The 21,422-nt window shown below is 38.8% G+C and overlaps 1 pseudogene; it reads right to left on the bottom strand.

Annotated features, from left to right (window-relative positions):
* LOC128660025 (gastrula zinc finger protein XlCGF26.1-like) overlaps positions 1–20,258 on the bottom strand; it is a 53,858-nt pseudogene extending 33,600 nt beyond the window's left edge.
* Positions 20,259–21,422: the final 1,164 nt, after the last annotated feature.

Raw genomic sequence — 21,422 nt, forward strand, 5'->3', positions numbered from 1 at the left:
TACCTGATTGCAGAGGCCAGTGGGACAGCTGAAATATTCAGGTCTGTGATTTTCTTTAGACTGTGGCAGATATACTTTATATTCAGCTGATTGCAGAGGCCAGTGGTGTTGGGTACAGCTTTTCTTCATTAGTACTGGCTAACAGGATGCCACAATTGTTCTCCTCAAAGCTCTGGGAAATCAGCAAGAAATCTCCACACGCACAAAGTATTTCTCAGTAATTTAGTTTATTGAAAGAATTCACAGAAGCTTTATAGTAACTCACACGTAACACAAGAGGCCACAGGAAATAGAGAAAAAATGTTACGGCTAGATTACGAGTTTTTGCGTTAAAGGCTATGCGGTGCTAACGAGCAGTGTATGCTGACTGCTCACATGCAGCGCTGGTATTACGGGTTTTTACAAACCCGGCATTAAAAGACAAGAAGTGAGCGTGGAGCAAAATTTTACTCCAAATCTCACTTCAATACCAGCTCTGCTTAAGTCAGTGGTGAGCTGGTCGTACATGCTCATGCACGATTTTCCCATTGGAATCAACGGGGAGAGCCGGCTGAAAAAAAGTCTAACACCTGCAAAAAAGCAGCATAAAACTCAGTAACGCAGCCCCATTGTCTACACCTAACACGAACCCTGAGTCTAAACACCCTTAATCTTACACTTATTAACTCCTAATCTGCCGCCCCTGACATCGCCAATACCTGCATTATATTATTAATCCCTATTCTGCCGCTACAAAACACCGCCGCCACTTACATTATACTTATGAACCCATATTCTGCTGCCCCCAATGTCGCCAACACCTACATTATAGTTATTAACCCCTAATCTGCTGCCCCCAACATCGCCGCCACTATATTAAATTTATTAACCCCTAAACCTAAGTCTAACCCCCCAACTTAAATATAATTAAAAGAAATCTAAATAAATATTCCTATCATTAACTAAATTATTCCTATTTAAAACTAAATACTTTTAACTAATAGTTACATTGTAGCTAGCTTAGGCTTTATTTTTATTTTACAGGCAAAGTTTGTATTTATTTCTTTCATGTAATTGGCAAGAGTCCATGAGCTAGTGACATATGAGATATACAAAGCATATGGCAAAGTTTCCCAAACCCTCAAAATGCCTATAAATACACCCCTCACCACACCCACAATTCAGTTTTACAAACTTTGCCTCCTATGGAGGTGGTGAAGTAAGTTTGTGCTAAGATTTCTACGTTGATATGCGCTTCTCAGCATTGTTGAAGCCTGATTCCTCTCAGAGTACAGCGAATGTCAGAGGGACGTGAAGGGAGTATCACTTATTTGAATATGATGATTTCCCTAACGGGGGTCTATTTCATAGGTTCTCTGTTATCGGTCGCAGAGATTCATCTCCTACCTCCCTTTTCAGATTGACGATATACTCTCAATTTACCATTACCTCTACTAATAACTGTTTTAGTACTGGTTTGGCTATCTGCTATATGTGGATGGGTGTCTTTTGGTAAGTATGTTTTTTATTACTTAAGACACCTCAGCTATGGTTTGGCACTTTATGCATTTATATAAAGTTATATATTTATGCATTTATATAAAGTTCATGTATTTCCTTCAGCAGACTGTCAGTTTCATATTTGGGGAATTTAAACATTTAAAGAAATGTATTTCTTACCTGGGGTTTAGTCTTTTTTTCAATTAACTACTTCTTGCTATTGCGGGTATTAGGCCCGCGGGTGCGTAAAATGGTAAACTTTATTGCGTCATTCTTGGCGCAAAATTTTTTTGGCGCGGAAAGACGTTTATGATGCAACTTCATCATTTCCGGCGTCATACGTGACGCCGAGACCTTTCACACGGCGGCGTCATTAGTGACGCGAGTGTGTCATTTCCGGTTATTTTTGGCACCAAAAAAGTTTACGTTACGTTGTGTGTCATACTTGGCGCCAAATTTTCTTTCATGTAATTAGCAAGAGTCCATGAGCTAGTGACGTATGGGATATACATTCCTACCAGGAGGGGCAAAGTTTCCCAAACCTTAAAAATGCCTATAAATACACCCCTCACCACACCCACAATTCAGTTTTACAAACTTTGCCTCCGATGGAGGTGGTGAAGTAAGTTTGTGCTAGATTCTACGTTGATATGCGCTCCGCAGCAAGTTGGAGCCCGGTTTTCCTCTCAGCGTGCAGTGAATGTCAGAGGGATGTGAGGAGAGTATTGCCTATTTGAATGCAGTGATCTCCTTCTAAGGGGTCTATTTCATAGGTTATCTGTTATCGGTCGTAGAGATTCATCTCTTACCTCCCTTTTCAGATCGACGATATACTCTTATATATACCATTACCTCTGCTGATTCTCGTTTCAGTACTGGTTTGGCTATCTGCTATATGTAGATGAGTGTCCTGGGGTAAGTAAATCTTATTTTCTGTGACACTCCTAGCTATGGTTGGGCACTTTGTTTATAAAGTTCTAAATATATGTATTCAAACATTTATTTGCCTTGACTCAGAATGTTCAACTTTCCTTATTTTTCAGGACAGTCAGTTTCATATTTGGGATAATGCATTTTAATTTAACATTTTTTACCTTAAAATTTGACTTTTTCCCTGTGGGCTGTTAGGCTCGCGGGGGCTGAAAATGCTTCATTTTATTGCGTCATTCTTGGCGCTGACTTTTTTGGCGCAAAAATTCTATTTTCGTTTCCGGCGTCATACGTGTCGCCGGAAGTTGCGTCATTCTTTGACGTTATTTTGCGCCAAAAAATGTCGGCGTTCCGGATGTGGCGTCATTTTTGGCGCCAAAAAGCATTTAGGCGCCAAATAATGTGGGCGTCTTATTTGGCGCGAAAAAATATGGGCGTCACTTTTGTCTCCACATTATTTAAGTCTCATTTTTTATTGCTTCTGGTTGCTAGAAGCTTGTTCTTTGGCATTTTTTCCCATTCCTGAAACTGTCATTTAAGGAATTTGATCAATTTTGCTTTATATGTTGTTTTTTTCTTTTACATATTGCAAGATGTTCCACGTTGCAACTGAGTCAGAAGATACTTCAGGAAAATCACTGCACAGTGCTGGAGTTACCAAGCTAAGTGTATCTGCTATAAACTTTTGGTATCTGTTTCTCCAGCTGTTATTTGTATTGCATGTCATGTCAAACTTATTAATGCAGATAAAATTTCCTTTAGTACTGTTACATTACCTGTTGCTGTTCCGTCAACATCTAATTTTCAGAGTGTTCCTGATAACATAAGAGATATTATTTTTTAAATCCATTTAGAAGGCTATGTCTGTTATTTCTCCTTCTAGTATAAATAAAAGTCTTTTAAAACTTCTCTTTTTTTCAGATGAATTTTTAAATGAACATCATCATTCTGATACTGATAATGGTTCTTCTGGTTCAGAGGTTTCTGTCTCAGAGGTTGATGCTGATAAATCTTTGTATTTGTTCAAGATGGAATTTATTCGTTCTTTACTTAAAGAAGTATTATTTGCATTAGAAATAGAGGATTCTGGTCCTCTTGATTCTAAATGTAAACGTTTAAATAAGGTTTTTAAATCTCCTGTAGTTATTCCAGAAGTGTTTTATCTCCCTGATGCTATTTCTGAAGTAATTTCCAGGGAATGGAATAATTTGGGTAATTTATTTACTCCTTCTAGACGTTTAAGCAAATTATATCCTGTGCCATCTGACAGATTAGAGTTTTTTGAGACAAAAATCCCTAAGGTTATGGGGCTTGTCTCTACTCCTGTTAATGTACTACTATTCCTACGGCAGATAGTATTTCATTTAAGGATCCTTTAGATAGGAAAATTGAATCCTTTCTAAGAAAAGCTTACTTATGTTCAGGTAATCTTCTTAGACCTGCTATATTTTTAGCGGATGTTGCTGCAGCTTCAACTTTTTGATTAGAAGCTTTAGCGCAACAAGTAACAGATCATAATTTTATAGCATTATTATTATTCTATAACATGCTAATAATTTTATTGGTGATACCATCTTTTGATATCATTAGAGTTGATGTCAGGTATATGTTTCTAGCTATTTTAGCTAGAAAAGCTTTATGGATTAAACTTGGAATGCTGACATGTCTTCTAAGTCATCTTTGCTTTCCCTTTCTTTCCAGGGTAAATAATCATTTTAGTTCCTTTCCTCACAAGGAACAAAAGCCTGATCCTTCATCCTCAGGAGCGGTATCAGTTTGGAAACTATTTCCAGTTTGGAATATATCCAAGCCTTATAGAAACCTATAGCCAGCTCCTAAGTACCTATGAAGGTGCGGCCCTTATTCCAGCTCAGCTGGTATGGGGCAGATTACGTTTTCTTCAAAGAAATTTGGATCAATTCCGTTCTTAATCTCTGGTTTCAGAAACATTGTTTCAGAAAGGTACAGAATTGGCTTCAAGTTAAGGCCTCCTGCTAAGAGATTCTTTTCTTTTCCGTGTCCCAGTTAACACAGCAAAGGCTCAGCATTTCTGTAATGTGTTTCAGATCTAGAGTTGGCTGGAGTATTTATGCCAGTTCCAGTTCTGGAACAGGGGCTGGGGTTTTATTTTATCTCTTCATTTGTACCAAAGAAGGTCAATTCCTTCAGACCAGTTCCGGATCTGTCATTATTGAATCGTTATGTTAGGATACCAACATTCAAGATGGTTATTGTAGGACTATCCTGCCTTTTGTTTAGCAAGGGCATTATATGTCTACAATAGATTTACAGGATGTGTATCTGCATATTCCGATTCATCCAGATCACTTTTAGTGTCTGAGATTCTCTTTTTAGACAAGCATTACCAGTTTTGTGGCTCTACCGTTTGGCCTAGCCTCAGTTCCAAGAATTTTTTTCAAAGGTTCTCGGTGCCCCCTTTTTTCTGTAATCAGAGAATAGGGTTTTGGTATTTCCTTATTTGGACGATATTTTGGTACTTGCTCAGTCTTCTCATTTTCGAAGAATCTCATACGAATCGACTTGTGTTGTTTCTTCAAATTCATGGTTGGAGGATCAATTTACCATTCAGTTCATTGATTCCTCAGACAAGGGTAACCTTTTTAGGTTTCTAGATAAATTCAGTGTCTATGACTCTGTCCTTGTCAGACAAGAGAAGTTTAACATTGATATCAGCTTGTCAAAACCTTCAGTCACAATCATTCCCTTTGGTAGCCTTATGCATGGAAATGTTGGGTCTTAGGACTGCCGCATCAGATGCGATCTCCTTTGCTCGTTTTCACATGCGACCTCTTCAGCTCTGTATGCTGAACCAATGGTGCAGGGATTACTCAAAGATATCTCAATTAATATCTTTAAACCGATTTTACAACACTCTCTGACATGGTGGACAGATCACCATCGTTTAGTTCAGGGGGCTTCTTTGTTCTTCCGACCTGGACTATAATCTCAACAGATGCAAGTCTTACAGGTTGGGGAGCTGTGTGGGGGGTATTTGACGGCACAAGGGGTTTGGGAATCTCAGGAGGTGAGATTTCCGATCAATATTTTGGAACTCCGTGCAATTTTCAGAGCTCTTCAGTCTTGGCCTCTTCTCAAGAGAGAGTTGTTCATTTGTTTTCAGATAGACAATGTCACAACTGTGGCATACATCAATCATCAAGGAGGGACTCACAGTCCTCTGGCTATGAAAGAAGTATCTCGAATTTTGGTTTGGGCGGAATCCAGCTCCTGTCTAATCTCTGCGGTTCATATCCCAGGTATGGACAATTGGAAAGCGGATTATCTCAGTCGCCAAACGTTGCATCCGGGCGAATGGTCTCTTCACCCAGAGGTATTTCTTCAGATTGTTCAAATGTGGGAACTTCCAGAAATAGATCTGATGGCTTCTCATCTAAACAAGAAACTTCCCAGGTATCTGTCCAGATCCCGGGATCCTCAGGCGGAGGCAGTGGATGAATTATCACTTCCTTGGAAGTATCATCCTGCCTATATCTTTCCGCCTCTAGTTCTTCTTCCAAGAGTAATCTCCAAGATTCTGAAGGAATGCTCGTTTGTTCTGCTGGTAGCTCCGGCATGGCCTCACAGGTTTTGGTATGCGGATCTTGTCCGGATGGCCTCTTGCCAACCGTGGACTCTTCCGTTAAGACCAGACCTTTTGTCTCAAGGTCCTTTTTTCCATCAGGATCTGAAATCCTTAAATTTAAAGGTATGGAGATTGAACGCTTGATTCTTGGTCAAAGAGGTTTCTCTGACTCTGTGATTAATACTATGTTACAGGCTCGTAAATCTGTATCCAGAGAGATATATTATAGAGTCTGGAAGACTTATATTTCTTGGTGTCTTTCTCATCATTTTTTCTTGGCATTCTTTTAGAATACCGAGAATATTACAGTTTCTTCAGGATGGTTTAGATAAGGGTTTGTCCGCAAGTTCCTTGAAAGGTCAAATCTCTGCTCTTTTCTGTTCTTTTTCACAGACAGATTGCTATTCTTCCTGATATTCATTGTTTTGTACAAGCTTTGGTTCGTATAAAGCCTGTCATTAAGTCAATTTCTCCTCCTTGGAGTTTGAATTTGGTTCTGGGGGTTCTTCAAGCTCCTCCATTTGAACCTATGCATTCATTGGATATTAAATTACTTTCTTGGAAAGTTTTGTTCCTTTTGGCCATCTCTTCTGCCAGAAGAGTTTCTGAATTATCTGCTCTTTCTTGTGAGTCTCCTTTTCTGATTTTTCATCAGGATAAGGCGGTGTTGCGAACTTCTTTTGAATTTTTACCTAAGTTGTGAATTCCAACAACATTAGTAGAGACATTGTGGTTCCTTCATTATGTCTTAATCCTAAGAATTCTAAGGAGAAATCGTTGCATTCTTTGGATGTTATTAGAGCTTTGAAATATTATGTTGAAGCTACTAAGTCTTTCCGAAAGACTTCAAGTTTATTTGTTATCTTTTCCGGTTTTAGAAAAGCCAGAAAACTTCTGCCATTTCTTTGGCATCTTGGTTGAAATCTTTAATTCATCTTGCCTATGTTGAGTCGGGTAAGACTCCGCCTCATAGGATTACAGCTCATTCTACTAGGTCAGTTTCTACTTCCTGGGCGTTTAGGAATGAAGCTTCGGTTGATCAGATTTGCAAAGCGGCAACTTGGTCCTCTTTGCATACTTTTACCAAATTCTACCATTTTGTTGTATTTTCTTCTTCTGAAGCAGTTTTTGGTAGAAAAGTACTTCAGGCAGCATTTTCAGTTTGAATCTTCTGCTTATGTTTTTCATTAAACTTTATTTTGGGTGTGGATTATTTTCAGCAGGAATTGGCTGTCTTTATTTTATCCCTCCCTCTCTAGTGACTCTTGTGTGGAAAGATCCACATCTTGGGTAGTCATTATCCCATACGTCACTAGCTCATGGACTCTTGCTAATTACATGAAAGAAAACATAATTTATGTAAGAACTTACCTGATAAATTCATTTCTTTCATATTAGCAAGAGTCCATGAGGCCCGCCCTTTTTTTGTGGTGGTTATGATTTTTTTGTATAAAGCACAATTATTCCAATTCCTTATTTTATATGCTTTCGCACTTTTTTCTTATCACCCCACTTCTTGGCAATTCGTTAAACTGAATTGTGGGTGTGGTGAGGGGTGTATTTATAGGCATTTTAAGGTTTGGGAAACTTTGCCCCTCCTGGTAGGAATGTATATCCCATACGTCACTAGCTCATGGACTCTTGCTAATATGAAAGAAATGAATTTATCAGGTAAGTTCTTACATAAATTATGTTTTTTCATTATTTTAATACAACATTGATGTTTGCCTCTTGCTTTTTTCTCTATCAGAGGCCTATGCTTTTGCATTTTCTCCTACATTGGTGTGTCCGGTCCACGGCTTCATCCTTACTTGTGGGATATTCTCTTCCCCTACAGGAAATGGCCAAGAGAGCACACAGCAAGAGCTGTCCATATAGCCCCCCCTCTGGCTCCGCCCCCCCAGTCATTCTCTTTGCCACTCTGAACAAGTAGCATCTCCACGGGGAGGTAAAGAGTATGTGGTGTTAGTTGTAGTTTTATTTCTTCTATCAAGAGTTTGTTATTTTAAAATAGTGCCGGTTTGTACTATTTACTCTACAACAGAAAGTGATGAAGAGTTCTGTTAAAAGAGGAGTATGATTTTAGCACCAGTAACTAAAATCCATTGCTGTTCCCACGCAGGACTGTTGAAACCAGAGAACTTCAGTTGGGGGGAACAGTTTGCAGACTTTTCTGCTCCAGGTTTGACCAGTCTCTTTTCTAACAAGACATAGTAATGCTAGAAGACTGTCAGTTTTCCCTTATGGGATCGGTAAGCCATTTTCTTAGACTCATAACAGATTAAGGCTTATAAAATGGGCTCTATGCTGGTTGACACTATTGTGGGCTAAATCGATTGGTTTATATCATATTTATATGACATTTGGAGTGTTTTGTGCAGTTTTGTGCAGTTTTGCGCAGTTACTTCTAGTGGCAGTGCATGCAGCTTCATGTGAGAGGGTCCTGTGGCTAAAAAACGGACTCAGGATGGCTTATTTCTGTAGTGAATAACCCCTAAGGAAGGTAAAAGCCGCAGCAAAGTCTGTGGCAGGGACTGTAGTGTGTTTAAACTGGTAAATTGAACAAATAGCTCCGGTTTTCTCATTTAAGGGTTTAGAGACTTGAAATTTGGTGTGCAATACTTTCAAAGCATTAAGACACTGGGGTGTAAATTTTGTAAAGATCGGATATTTCCTTCATAGTTTTTCAAACATTCAGAAATAAAGTGTGCTCTTTTTATTATTTAAAGAGACAGTAACGGTTTTGTTTAAAAACATTTTTATTGCATTAATAGCCTGCCAAATTCTGTCTATTTATATTCAGGTCATCTTCTCAGACCTGCTATTTCTTTGGCTGATATTGCGGCTGCCTCAACTTTTTGGTTGGAGAATTTAGCGCAACGAGAATTGGATCCTGACATATCTAGCATTACTCGCTTACTGCAACATGCTAATCATTTTATTTGTGATGCCATTTTTGATATTATCAAAATTGATGTTAGATCAATGTCTTTAGCTGTATTAGCTAGAAGAGCTTTGTGGCTTAAATCTTGGAATGCTTATATGACATCTAAATCTAGATTACTATCTCTTTCTTTCCAAGGTAATAATTTATTTGGTTCTCAGTTGGATTCTATTATTTCAACTATCACTGGAGGAAAAAGAGTTTTTTTTTTTTTTTTTTTATTATAATAGTTTTTTATTGAGGTTGAAATAACACATTGGTAACAGTCTCATCTACAGAATACATTGCACAACTAATATGGTTCTGGCATGACATTACATGATGGGCACCTCATTCTTTAAGTCTTATAGGTTTTGCGAGTTCCTCAGACAAGCAGGTCCAATCGTGGGACCAAAAGTAAAACAAAATAATTGAGGACATGGCAACATAGATAGTAGTAAAGATTGCAAATTCAACTTATGAGGGATAAACCCAGATTGTAAAAAGCATATACAATATCAGAAATAGTAGAGCATAATAAAGGCATCAGGATAACTCTGCATAGATCAACATTTAGGAAAACATGTAATGTAGCCTCTCTTGGTTGTTATTTTAGTTCAATAACCATTAGTACTGAGCCTCCATTAGAACATAGGCAATCTCAGAACCACTATCTTGAGTAAACTTCAGGTAACAGGAAATCACTATAAAATCAATGATCCTGTGTTGAACCCCTGTGAGCCATTCTACAATAATGCAGGGAAATAAAAAAAACTTAGCCATGGCTTAACAGGTAGGGCAGAGACTTCTAAACTCTGCCAAAAAGGTGTGCAGAGAGAAGGGGATCTTCCCCAACCGCACTGAAATGAGGAGTGAGAGGGGGGGGGGGGAAGGGAAGGGGGATGGGCGGAAGGGAGGGGGATGGGGGGGCAGGGAGGAAAGGAAGGGAAGGGGAGGGGGAAGGGAGGGGGAAGGGGAGGGAAGGAAGGGGGAAGGGAAGGAGAAGGGAGGAAGGGCGAGAGGGGGGAGGGGGGGGGAAGGGAGAGAGGGGGGAAGGGAGGGAGGGGGGGAGGGAGGGGGGGATGGGGGAAGGGGAGGGGGGAAGGGAAGGGAGGGAGGGGAGGAGGAGGGAGGGAGGGGGAAGGGCAGGGGGAGAGGGGGGAGGGAGGGGGGAGGGGGAGAGGGGGGAGGGAGGGGGAAGGGGGGAAGGGGGGGGGGAGGGGGGGCGGAGAAAAGGCCAAAAGAAAAACAACAAATCTTACTATTATTAACTCACACTTCTACCATAGAGCCCAGAGATATTAATAGAACAACAAAACATCATGACTAGCTGACCAAGGACAACTAAGCATATGGACAACCTAGAATAGAATATACAATCCAGACAAGAGCTCTAGATTAATCATACATGACAGTAGAATGCTAGAATATGTAGGTTATCGTCCTGACTATCCACAGAACATTGTTACTATACATTTATACTTGAGTGGGCCCCAGTTAACATGCTCAAATCCCTAGGTCAGTTAAAATGTTAGAAGGAAGTTAGTTAATTAGTGATCTCTTAGGAACTAAGCATATCATCAAGGTTTCATCATATGCATGACAATCATCTTTAACATAATATAAAAGTTTCATGCTGCTCCATGAATAAAGAACATTAATACGGCCATTATTATGCCTCTAAACAAGAACAAATAACAGAGATTGAGATAATACATATTGTTAGGCAATTAATCAGTTACACAATTAACATTAGATCTCTAGTGGCCCTAGACATGCTATATAAAGCAAAGGGGGTTAGTCGCGCAGACTGAGGGGAAAGCTTAAATGCTGCTGCTACAGACAGCTCCTCATGCTTTGGTACAAATTAAATGGTGAATAATAAGAATAATAGCTAGCGCTGTATTCAATTTAAAGAACCAAACAGACCCTACTATAAATTGCTAAAACCTATGGCTTGTTCACGCTGGGATCTCATATTAGGTACATAAGGGGTCATCTGACCCTGTCAGGTGCTGTAGCCCTTAAATTGCATATCTGATAGCCTTAAAGTATATAAGCCTTCAAAAGGTACTTGCGGAATATATAACCCACTATAGAAGCTCCAAAATAAACAGAGTCTAGCATATATTGCCTGTTTATGAGAAATTACCCCAATAGATTTGTGTTAGTCTGGTCTCTAAGCAGTGATGAATACATTAGGGAAACAAGCAAAATATGACTAACCAGTCTTAGATATATTATCAACATTAAAGCATAGCTATATTAACATAAACAGAGTGCATGGAGAAGCCAACTCGCCATTCAGATCATTTTCATTTGCCGCCATTAGAGCTGTGATACATGTTGGCGGGCTGGGAAGTTCAAAAAACGTATAGCGTGTATTATTATAGCATTGAAACCACTGCCACTTAGAATTTAGAGCTATTAAAGTCCATATAAGAAGTCACCAAATCTTACAAACTGCCCTTTGCAGTGAGCATAAACATGTATGTTTTCGTTAGGACAGCAGTATTCCGGCAGCGATATTAACACATTCAACTTTGAGCTGCACTTAGTGTTTCAGCTTACTCTGATGCAGATCCGAACTGAATGACGGCCAGTACTGAAAGATTTGGCCTTGTCAGGTGAGCCACAGAGCGGTGATGGGATCAGGATGATCTTTGCAGTGAGCATAAACATGTATGTTTTCGTTAGGACAGCAGTATTCCGGCAGCGATATTAACACATTCAACTTTGAGCTGCACTTAGTGTTTCAGCTTACTCTGATGCAGATCCGAACTGAATGACGGCCAGTACTGAAAGATTTGGCCTTGTCAGGTGAGCCACAGAGCGGTGATGGGATCAGGATGACTTCCAGATTCGAGTGGTGACAGGACTGTTAAAACATGAAAACTTGTCTGGGAGCCCCCAGGGTCAAACGGCCGGCGGGAGTAAAGTGCGTCTACACAATCTATGAGCTGGCAAAAGGTTCTCTGAGTGGTGTCCCAGACCGAAGCTCGATCTCTCAATCTCACTCTTTTCAAAGGGAAGTAGTGCTCTCTGCTCACACTGACAGCGTTCTCAAGCGCCTGTAAGTTGCGATCCAGCTCAAGGGGTGGTCTATTAGCACCATCGAAACTATCCCTCAGAGCTTCAGCCTGTATTCGCTTTCCTTGGGGGTAGATAGGCGTGTAGGGAGCGTCCTCCACAGCTGTCTGTATGGTATCGGGCTGCACAATGAGGACTACCTCCTCCTTAACAGCAGACTCAGACCGCTTTGCGTCAGGGTAATCCGCTCCTATAGCTGCTATCAAGGAATCAAACCTATTAAGTATCTGCCTCTCATACTCGGCAAACAAGACCTGTATCTCAGAAAAGGTGGCGGGCTCCATATCAGAGAGGAGGCCGGTGGCGCAGTTAGATTCCTCAAGCCTCTGTCGTTTGGCTCCCAACTAAAGACCTCAGCAGTGCCTCATCACAGGGTGCAATTGCCTTTAAGATCACACCATAAATCTTTGCAGAAAGTTAGATTATTATATGTAAAAGTAGAATAATGTCAGGAGCCTCCTCTAGATGTGGCTTGCTGCCTCGGCTTCAAGCTCCGCCCCGGAAAAGGAGTTTTTATGCCTCAGGATAAAAAACCTAAGGGTAAATCTAAGGCTTCTAACCGTTTTCGTTCCTTTCATCAGAATAAGGAACAAAAACTCAATCCTCCTCCCAAGGAATCTGCTTCCAATTGGAAGCCTTCCTCAAATTGGAATAAATCCAAGCCATTTAGGAAACCAAAGTCTGCCCCTAAGTCTGCATGAAGGTGCGGCCCTCATTCCAGCTCAGCTGGTAGGGGGCAGATTTAGGTTTTTCAAGGATTTTTGGATCAAATCTGTCCAAAATCATTGGATTCAGAGCATTGTCTCTCAGGGGTATCGAATAGGATTCAATGTAAGACCTCCTGTGAGAAGATTTTTTTCTCTCGCGCATCCCTGTAAATCCAGTAAAAGCTCAGGCTTTTCTGAATTGTGTTTCAGACCTGGAGTCTTCAGGGGTAATCATGCCAGTTCCTCCTCAGGAACAAGTTTTGGGGTTTTATTCAAACCTATTCATTGTACCAAAGAAAGAAAATTTATTCAGACCAGTTCTGGATCTGAAAATTTTGAATCGTTATGTAAGAGTACCAACTTTCAAGATGGTGACTATAAGGACTATTCTGCCTTTTATTCAGCAAGGACATAATATGTCCACAATAGACTTGCAGGATGCATACCTTCATATTCAGATTCAGCCAAAACACTATCAGTTTCTGAGATTCTCTTTTCTAGACAGGCATTACCAATTTGTTGCTCTTCCATTTGGCCTAGCAACAGCTCCAAGAATCTTTTCAAAGGTTCTGGGTGCCCTACTATCTGTAATCAGGGAACAGGGTATTGTGGTGTTTCCTTATTTGGACGATATCTTGGTACTAGCTCAGTCTTTACATACTGCAGAATCTCACACGAATCAACTAGTGTTGTTTCTTCGGAAACATGGTTGGAGGATCAATTTACCAAAAAGTTTCTTGATTTCTCAGACAAGGGTCACCTTTTTAGGCTTCCAGATAGATTCAGTGTCCATGACTCTGTCTCTAACAGACAAGAGACATTTAAAATTGATCGCAGCATGCCGGCACCTTCAGTCTCAGTCATTCCCTTTAGTGGCTATATGCATGGAAGTTTTGTATGCTGAATCAATGGTGCAGGGATTATACAAATATATCACAATTAATAGCCTTGAATCCCAATGTACGACACTCTCTGACATGGTGGATAGATCACCATTGTTTTGGTTCAAGGGGCTTCTTTTGTTCGGCCAACCTGGACTGTGATCTCAACAGATGCGAGTCTTTCAGGTTGGGGAGCTGTTTGGGGATCTCTGACAGCACAAGGGGTTTGGAAATCTCAAGAGGCGAGATTACCAATAAATATTTTAGAACTCCGTGCAATTCTCAGGGCTCTTCAGTTCTGGCTCCTGCTAAAGAGAGAACCGTTCATTTGTTTTCAGACAGACAATATCACAACTGTGGCTTATGTCAATCATCAGGGTGGGACTCGCAGTCCCCAAGCTATGAAAGAAGTATCTCGGATACTTACTTGGGCGGAATCCAGCTCCTGTCTAATCTCTGCGGTGCATATCCCAGGTGTAGACAATTGGGAGGCGGATTATCTCAGCTGCCAGACTTTACATCCAGGGGAGTGGTCTCTCCATCCAGATGTGTTTTCTCAGATTGTTCAGATGTGGGGTCTTCCAGAGATAGAGCTCATGGCCTCTCATCTAAACAAGAAACTTCCCAGATACCTGTCCAGGTCCAGGGATGTTTGAGCGGAAGCAGTGGATGCGCTGACACTTCCTTGGTGTTATCATCCTGCTTACATCTTCCCGCCTCTAGTTCTCCTTCCAAGAGTGATCTCCAAAATCATCATGGAACAGTCTTTTGTGTTGCTGGTGGCTCCAGCATGGCCACACAGGTTTTGGTATGCGGATCTGGTTCGGATGTCCAGTTGCCCGCCTTGGCCACTTCCGTTACGGCCGGACCTACTATCTCAAGGTCCGTTTTTCCATCAGGATCTCAAATCATTAAATTTGATGGTATGGAAATTGAACGCTTAGTTCTAAGTCATAGAGGTTTCTCTGACTCAGTGATTAACACTATGTTACAAGCTCGTAAATCTGTCTCTAGAAAGATTTATTATAGAGTTTGGAAGACTTACATTTCATGGTGTTCTTCTCATAAATTCTCCTGACATTCTTTTAGAATTCCTAGAATTTTACAGTTCCTTCAGGATGGTTTGGATAAGGGTGTGTCTGCAAGTTCCTTGAAAGGACAAATCTCCGCTCTTTCTGTTTTATTTCACAGAAAGATTGCTATACTTCCTGATATTCACTGTTTTGTACAGGCTTTAGTTCATATTAAGCCTGCCATTAAATCAATTTCTCCTCCTTGGAGTCTTAATTTGGTTCTGAAGGCTTTACAGGCTTCTCCATTTGAGCCTATGCATTCTTTGGACATTAAACTACTTTCTTGGAAAGTGTTGTTCCTTTTGGCTATCTCTTCTTCTAGAAGAGTTGCTGAGCTATCTGCTCTTTCTTGTGAGTCTCCTTTTCTGATTTTTCATCAGGATAAGGCAGTTTTGCGGACTTCTTTTCAATTTTTACCTAAGGTTGTGAATTCTAACAACATTAGTAGAGAAATTGTTGTCCCTTCCTTATGTCCCAATCCTAAGAATTCTTTGGAGAGATCCTTACATTCTTTGGATGTGGTAAGAGCTTTGAAATATTATGTGGAAGCTACTAAAGATTTCAGGAAGACTTCCACTCTATTTGTTTTATTTTCTGGTCCTAGGAAAGGTCAGAAGGCTTCTGCTATTTCCTTGGCTTCTTGGTTGAAACTTTTGTTTCATCAAGCTTATTTGGAGTCAGGTTAGGCCCTGCCTCAGATAAATACAGCTCATTCTACTAGATCAGTCTCCACTTCGTGGGCTTTTAAGAATGAAGCTTCAGTTGATCAGATTTGCAAAGCGTCGACTTGGTCCTCTTTGCATACATTTACTAAATTCTACCGTTTTGATGTATTTGCTTCTTCGGAAGCAGTTTTTGGTAGAAAAGTTCTTCAGGCAGCTGTTTCAGTTTGATTCTTCTTCTTTTGATTTAAGTTTTTTTCTTTCAAAAATGAAAATAAACTTTTTTTTTTTTTTGGGGGGGGGGTTGTGAATTAATTTTTTCAGCGAAATATGGCTGTTTTTATTTTTATTCCCTACCTCTCTAGTGACTCTTGAGTGGAAGACTCCACATCTTGGGTATTGATATCCCATATGTCACTAGCTCATGGACTCTTGCCAATTACATGAAAGAAAACATAATTTATGTAAGAACTTACCTGATAAATTCATTTCTTTCATATTGGCAAGAGTCCATGAGGCCCACCCTTTTTATGGTGGTTATGATTTTTTGTATAAAGCACAATTATTTCAAAATTTCTTTTGTTGATGCTTTCTACTCCTTTCTTTATCACCCCACTGCTTGGCTATTCATTAAACTGAATGGTGGGTGTGGTGAGGGGTGTATTTATAGGCATTTTGAGGTTTGGGAAACTTTGCCCCTCCTGGTAGGATTGTATATCCCATATGTCACTAGCTCATGGACTCTTGCCAATATGAAAGAAATGAATTTATCAGGTAAGTTCTTACATAAATTATGTTTTTGACTAGGTAGAATAGTTATTAAATAGTTATTAACTATTTAATAACTACCTAGCTAAAATAAATACAAATTTACCTGTAAAATAAAACCTAACCTAAGTTACTCTAACACCTAACACTACTCTATAATTAAATTAATTGCTAAATTAAATACAATTAAATAAAATTAGCTAAAGTACAAAAAACCCCACTAAATTACAAGATGGTACCAGTCTTGACAGGAGAGGGTCTACCGCTCACTTTTTGTCAGACTCGTAATACCGGCACTATGCAAGTCCCATTGAAAAAATAGGATACGCAATTTACGTAAGTTATTTTTGCGGTATTTCCAAGTCTGGCCAAAAAAGTGAGCGGTTCACCTGTACCTGCAAGACTCGTAATACCAGCAGGCGTTAAAAAGCAGCGTTAGGACCGGCCAACACTGGTTTTTAAGCCTAGCGCACAACTCGTAATCTAGCCGGTAGTTAGCAGTTTCACATCTGCATGAGGCCACAGGAAATAAGGGGGATGCAGTTAGAGTAACAGAAAAATGTCCATATATACATATATAAGAAACAAATACTAGAGAAGTTGTAGAATGCTGCAAGTATATATGAGAAACATATGTGAAGGAAGTCATGGAATGTTTCTTGCTGTATTTTAAAAATTCATATAAGTTTCAAACTCCCCTCAAGTCTGTTTCAATTTACCCACATAACATAATATATATAATATACCCATCAAGTGGGCCAGCTGATATATTCAGCTCTGTGAATTTAAAGTAAAATACATATAATCCCATTCTATGGAGTAAAATTACTTTTCAGCGTTAGCTGTCAATAAAGCAGAATCAAACTTATGATGTGACTTCTTAGTAGTTAGTTTATTCCAAAGATGATCTAAAACTAAAAAGGCTTTGCTTATATTTTTCACAGGATTTCTACCAAGCATAAAGCCAGATTGAGCAATATGAATCAAGAGGTTTACATTTTTTTTCAATCTCTTTGCAATGTTTTACATTAAAAGTTTGTAATATTTTTTTAGTAAGTAGAAGGATCTAAAAGATGAAGGGGTTTCTGGGTCTTTCTCTTTCTTAAGATTAAACGTTATAGTAGGAAAATATAAAGATTTTAAATCCTGTTCAAAGTAGTATTTATTTTATTAAGGTACGTAAAAAGACATCTGGCATCATTTGTAGTTGCTTAATATGTTCTACCTCTTTAAAAGGGTGACTAACATAACTTCCCTTTAAAGTGTTATCCACATGATATCAATTTTATCAAAATTAATTTTGTATCCTGAGAACAAACTGTATTCCTGAATAACTTCTAAAATAAAGGGATGCTATGCTGAGTGCCACTCAGAAAGATCATTAAATTGTCAGTGTAAAAAGATAATACTACATTCTAACCCCTTATATGGATACTTTTCATTATCTGTCATAGATAAATAGCTAATGGCTCAATAGGAATATTTGGAGAGGAAAGGAGAGAGGGGACACTCTTGTCTTGTCACTTTCAATAAAAATATTTTTTTACGTGGGGCAAGTCTGTTAGTCAATAAATTTGAAAATGGATTTTTATATAATAAGTGTAGAAAATTGCAGAAGTGGCCTTTAAATCTAAAATGATCTCAAGTAGAATAAACATAATCCCATTCTATGGAGTTGAATGCCTTTTTTGCCTTGGTTGTCAATAGAGCAGAATCGACCTTATGATGTGATTTATTTGTAGTTGGTTTATTCCAATGATGATCTAAAACTAAAAAGTCTTTATGTATATTTTTCACAGGATTTCTACCCACCATAAACCCAGATTGAGAAATATGAATCAAGAGGTTTCATTTTTTTTTCAATCTCTTTGCAATGTTATACATTAAAAGTTTGTATTATTTTTTTATTAAGTAGAAGGGTCCATAAGATGAAGGGGATTACGGGTCTTTCTCTTAAAAATTAAAGTTATAGTAAAGGATGAAAAATATAAAGATTTTAAATCCTGTTCACAGTTGTTAGAGGTCCTCTCAGGGCCAGGATACCACTTATCACTAATCAGTATTCACCTTTAGTATAGAGAGTATGTTTGCACCTTTTATAGTTGAAAGAGAATGCTGCAATATCTCAGAATTAGGAATTTCCCATGGCAATCATTCCTTAGTGTATTATCAAACTACTCAAAATAAAGAGATTAAGGACACACCTTAGCTAGAAATTTAAAACAACTATACAGATAAATGCTTTTTGGGAGTGGTATACTTATGATGATACTGAGGGTATATTATCCACTTACCAAGGCTCTTATTGGATCTGTGTTACTAAAGCATATGCATTTTTCCTTTCTTAACTTGTATGGTATCTGCTATTTGGGTTTTGTAATTCCAAGTGTTTGACAGTGAAAGGAATTATCTTACCATAAAGATGTCTTTACCTTTAAAAAATATTTGTAGTTTTTAACTACAATACTTGTATATACAGCACAATACAATATAACACAACATAATACAATATAAAGAAGCATCAATCAGTGATTACTCCAGTGATATCTATGTCTATCTATAGTATAAATATATCTATGTATGTGGGACTTTAACCCTTAAATTTGGTGGGACTGTCATCCCCATGATAGCAAGACTCAACTGAGGAGGGACTCCAACCCCCTCGTAATATTAAATGGCCAGACCTCTTGGCTCCAATTCACAGAAGGGAAGCGGTATAGAATCTCTCTACTTACCCCGCGTGAATCCCAGTTGCTAATGCCAGACCTGTTTTAAGGTCCTTTCAGGGCCGGGATACCAATTATCACTAATCAGTATTCACCTGGAACTGAATAATCCACCATACAAGGCCTTGGAGAGCAAAATCAGGCATGCACACAGAATATAGTCCAAGTCTGCTCTGTTTATTATCAACAGTGCTGTGGTTATATAGTATACATCACATATATTGTAAATTGCTTCATACACGCCCCCTTATTGCAAAATAATCAGTGGAAAGTTACAGAACTTTAGACATAAGATTGTTTATGTAAAGAACCAAAAATTGTGAAATGCTGACCTTGTTAAAAAGATAAGACTGAATAAAATGAGTAGTGAATGTAGTCCAGCGCTAGATTAGCACGGGTGTAGAGTATTTAGTTAAATTCTATCATTTGAATATATTGTATTTTGTGATTGGATAAATGTTTAATGTAGGTACTGCAATGTTGTTATTATATATTTATTGTAGGTAATCCTAAGTATTTATCAACATTCCATTAATAAAAAGATATAAACAGGTATATACAACTGAAATATGTAAACTTGTTGTCTAATGTGAGCTTCTTATCTATATATAAAAACTAATAAAACATTTGTATTATTAGACAGAAATTTAATAACTTGTTAAAAGCATACATAAAATAAAAAGGGACGTCTCCCTTATAACATCGATTTCATCAGAGAAAACAATTGAATAACTGTAGTATATATTTCCGCTATTTTATAATCAGGTACCTGTTATATAGTGTAACAAATGATAATGTCCAGAAATTGGATTAAAAACTTAAAGATCTAAACGAGATGACCTCCCCGCTATTGTGGCGGGTGTGTGTTATCAGTCCGTTAGTGAGAGACTGGTATTTTAAAATGTCATGTGACTTTTCCTACGTCACACTTGTGATCGTAGCTGTTTCAATATAGTTGTAATGTAACCAGTGATCCTTGATATTCTGTCAAGCGCTTATTATGTTGCAATTTTTTTAACTTTAATCTGTATGTGTATCCGTGTGTAATTAGGGAGTCTTGGGGGAGATTGCAACTTACGCTGGTCTCTTGGCACACCTGATTTCTCTTTTAGTGTGGTCTTTGCGGTCACATTCAGTGAATTGGATGTTAAACTTTGCGGTCACGTGCAGTGACTATAATGCAATCCTCGCAGTGTGGACTTGGCGGTCACTTGTAGTGACTGTAATGAGGTCTATGCGGTCACGGAGATGACTAGTGGTGGGGTCTTTGCGGTCACAAGTGGTGACTAGGAGTAGAATCTTTACCGGACATCAGTGATGTTATACAGCAAGGTCTTTGCGGTCACAGATTGTGACTTGCATGTATTAACTTGCGGTTATATCTTTGCGGTCACAGATTGTGACTTAAAAGTGGTCTTTGCGATCACTAACAGTAGTGACTTAGAGGAAATCTTTGCGGTCACTAGTAGTGACTAACAGAATGATCTGTATCGTTGGAGATCAAAGTAAAACTTGGCAATCTCTCTGTGCAACTTAGTAGAGCTGATTAGAAACAAATGCAGGTTGTAGCAATGTCCAACTGCAATGTTGCAGGACGTAATCAGCAAAGGAAGTCTTGTAGTAGTTGTCTTTCCTTTCTTGGCAATTATAACAGCAATCAAAATAAAAACATAAAGTGCAGAGTGACAACAGTGTCAAGGTCAATGCGTTTCGCCCTTAGGCTTTATCAAGACATAAAGAACCAAAAATTGTGAAATGCTGACCTTGTTAAAAAGATAAGACTGAATAAAATGAGACTATGTTAAAGGGACAGTTTACCCAAACCAAGACCTATTTTTAATATAATTAACAATCAAAACTAAACCTATGTGTATGTGACTTTTTTACTAAATTGTTTTATAACTAATGGCTAGATTATGAGTTTTGCGTTATGAGTAAAAAAGCAGCGTTATGCTATTACGAGTCTTGTCAAAAAAGCTGTCGAGCACACTTTTTTGGTCATACCGCAAATTAACTTACGCAATTTGCGTAAAGTCTTTTTTTCAATGGGACTTCCATAGCGCCGATATTACAAGCTTTTTCTGGGAGGCCAAAAAGTGATCGGTACAGCCTATCCCGCAAGATTCGTAACGCAATCTAAAGTCAGTAGTTATGAGTTTTACGCTACAAAGCTGTAGCATAAAACTCATAACTAAAGTGCTAAAAAGTACACTAACACCCTTAAACTACCTATTAACCCCTAAACCAAGGCCCTCCCACATCGCAAACACTAAAATAAAATTATTACCCCCTAATCTGCCTCTCCCGACATTGCCGCCACTATAATAAACATATTAACCCCTAAACCTCCGCACTCCCGCATCACAAACCCTAGTTAAATATTATTAACCCCTAATCTGCCACCCCTAACATCGCCGCCACCTACCTACATTTATTAACCCCTAATCTGCCACACCCAACGTCACCGCCACTATAATAAATTTATTAACCTCTAAACCTAACCCTAACACCCCCTACCTTAAATATAATTCAAATAAATCTAAATAAAAATTCCTATAATTACCTAAATAATTCCTATT

The sequence above is a fragment of the Bombina bombina genome, chromosome 5 (genome assembly GCF_027579735.1).
Source record: "Bombina bombina isolate aBomBom1 chromosome 5, aBomBom1.pri, whole genome shotgun sequence".
NCBI lineage: Eukaryota > Metazoa > Chordata > Amphibia > Anura > Bombinatoridae > Bombina > Bombina bombina.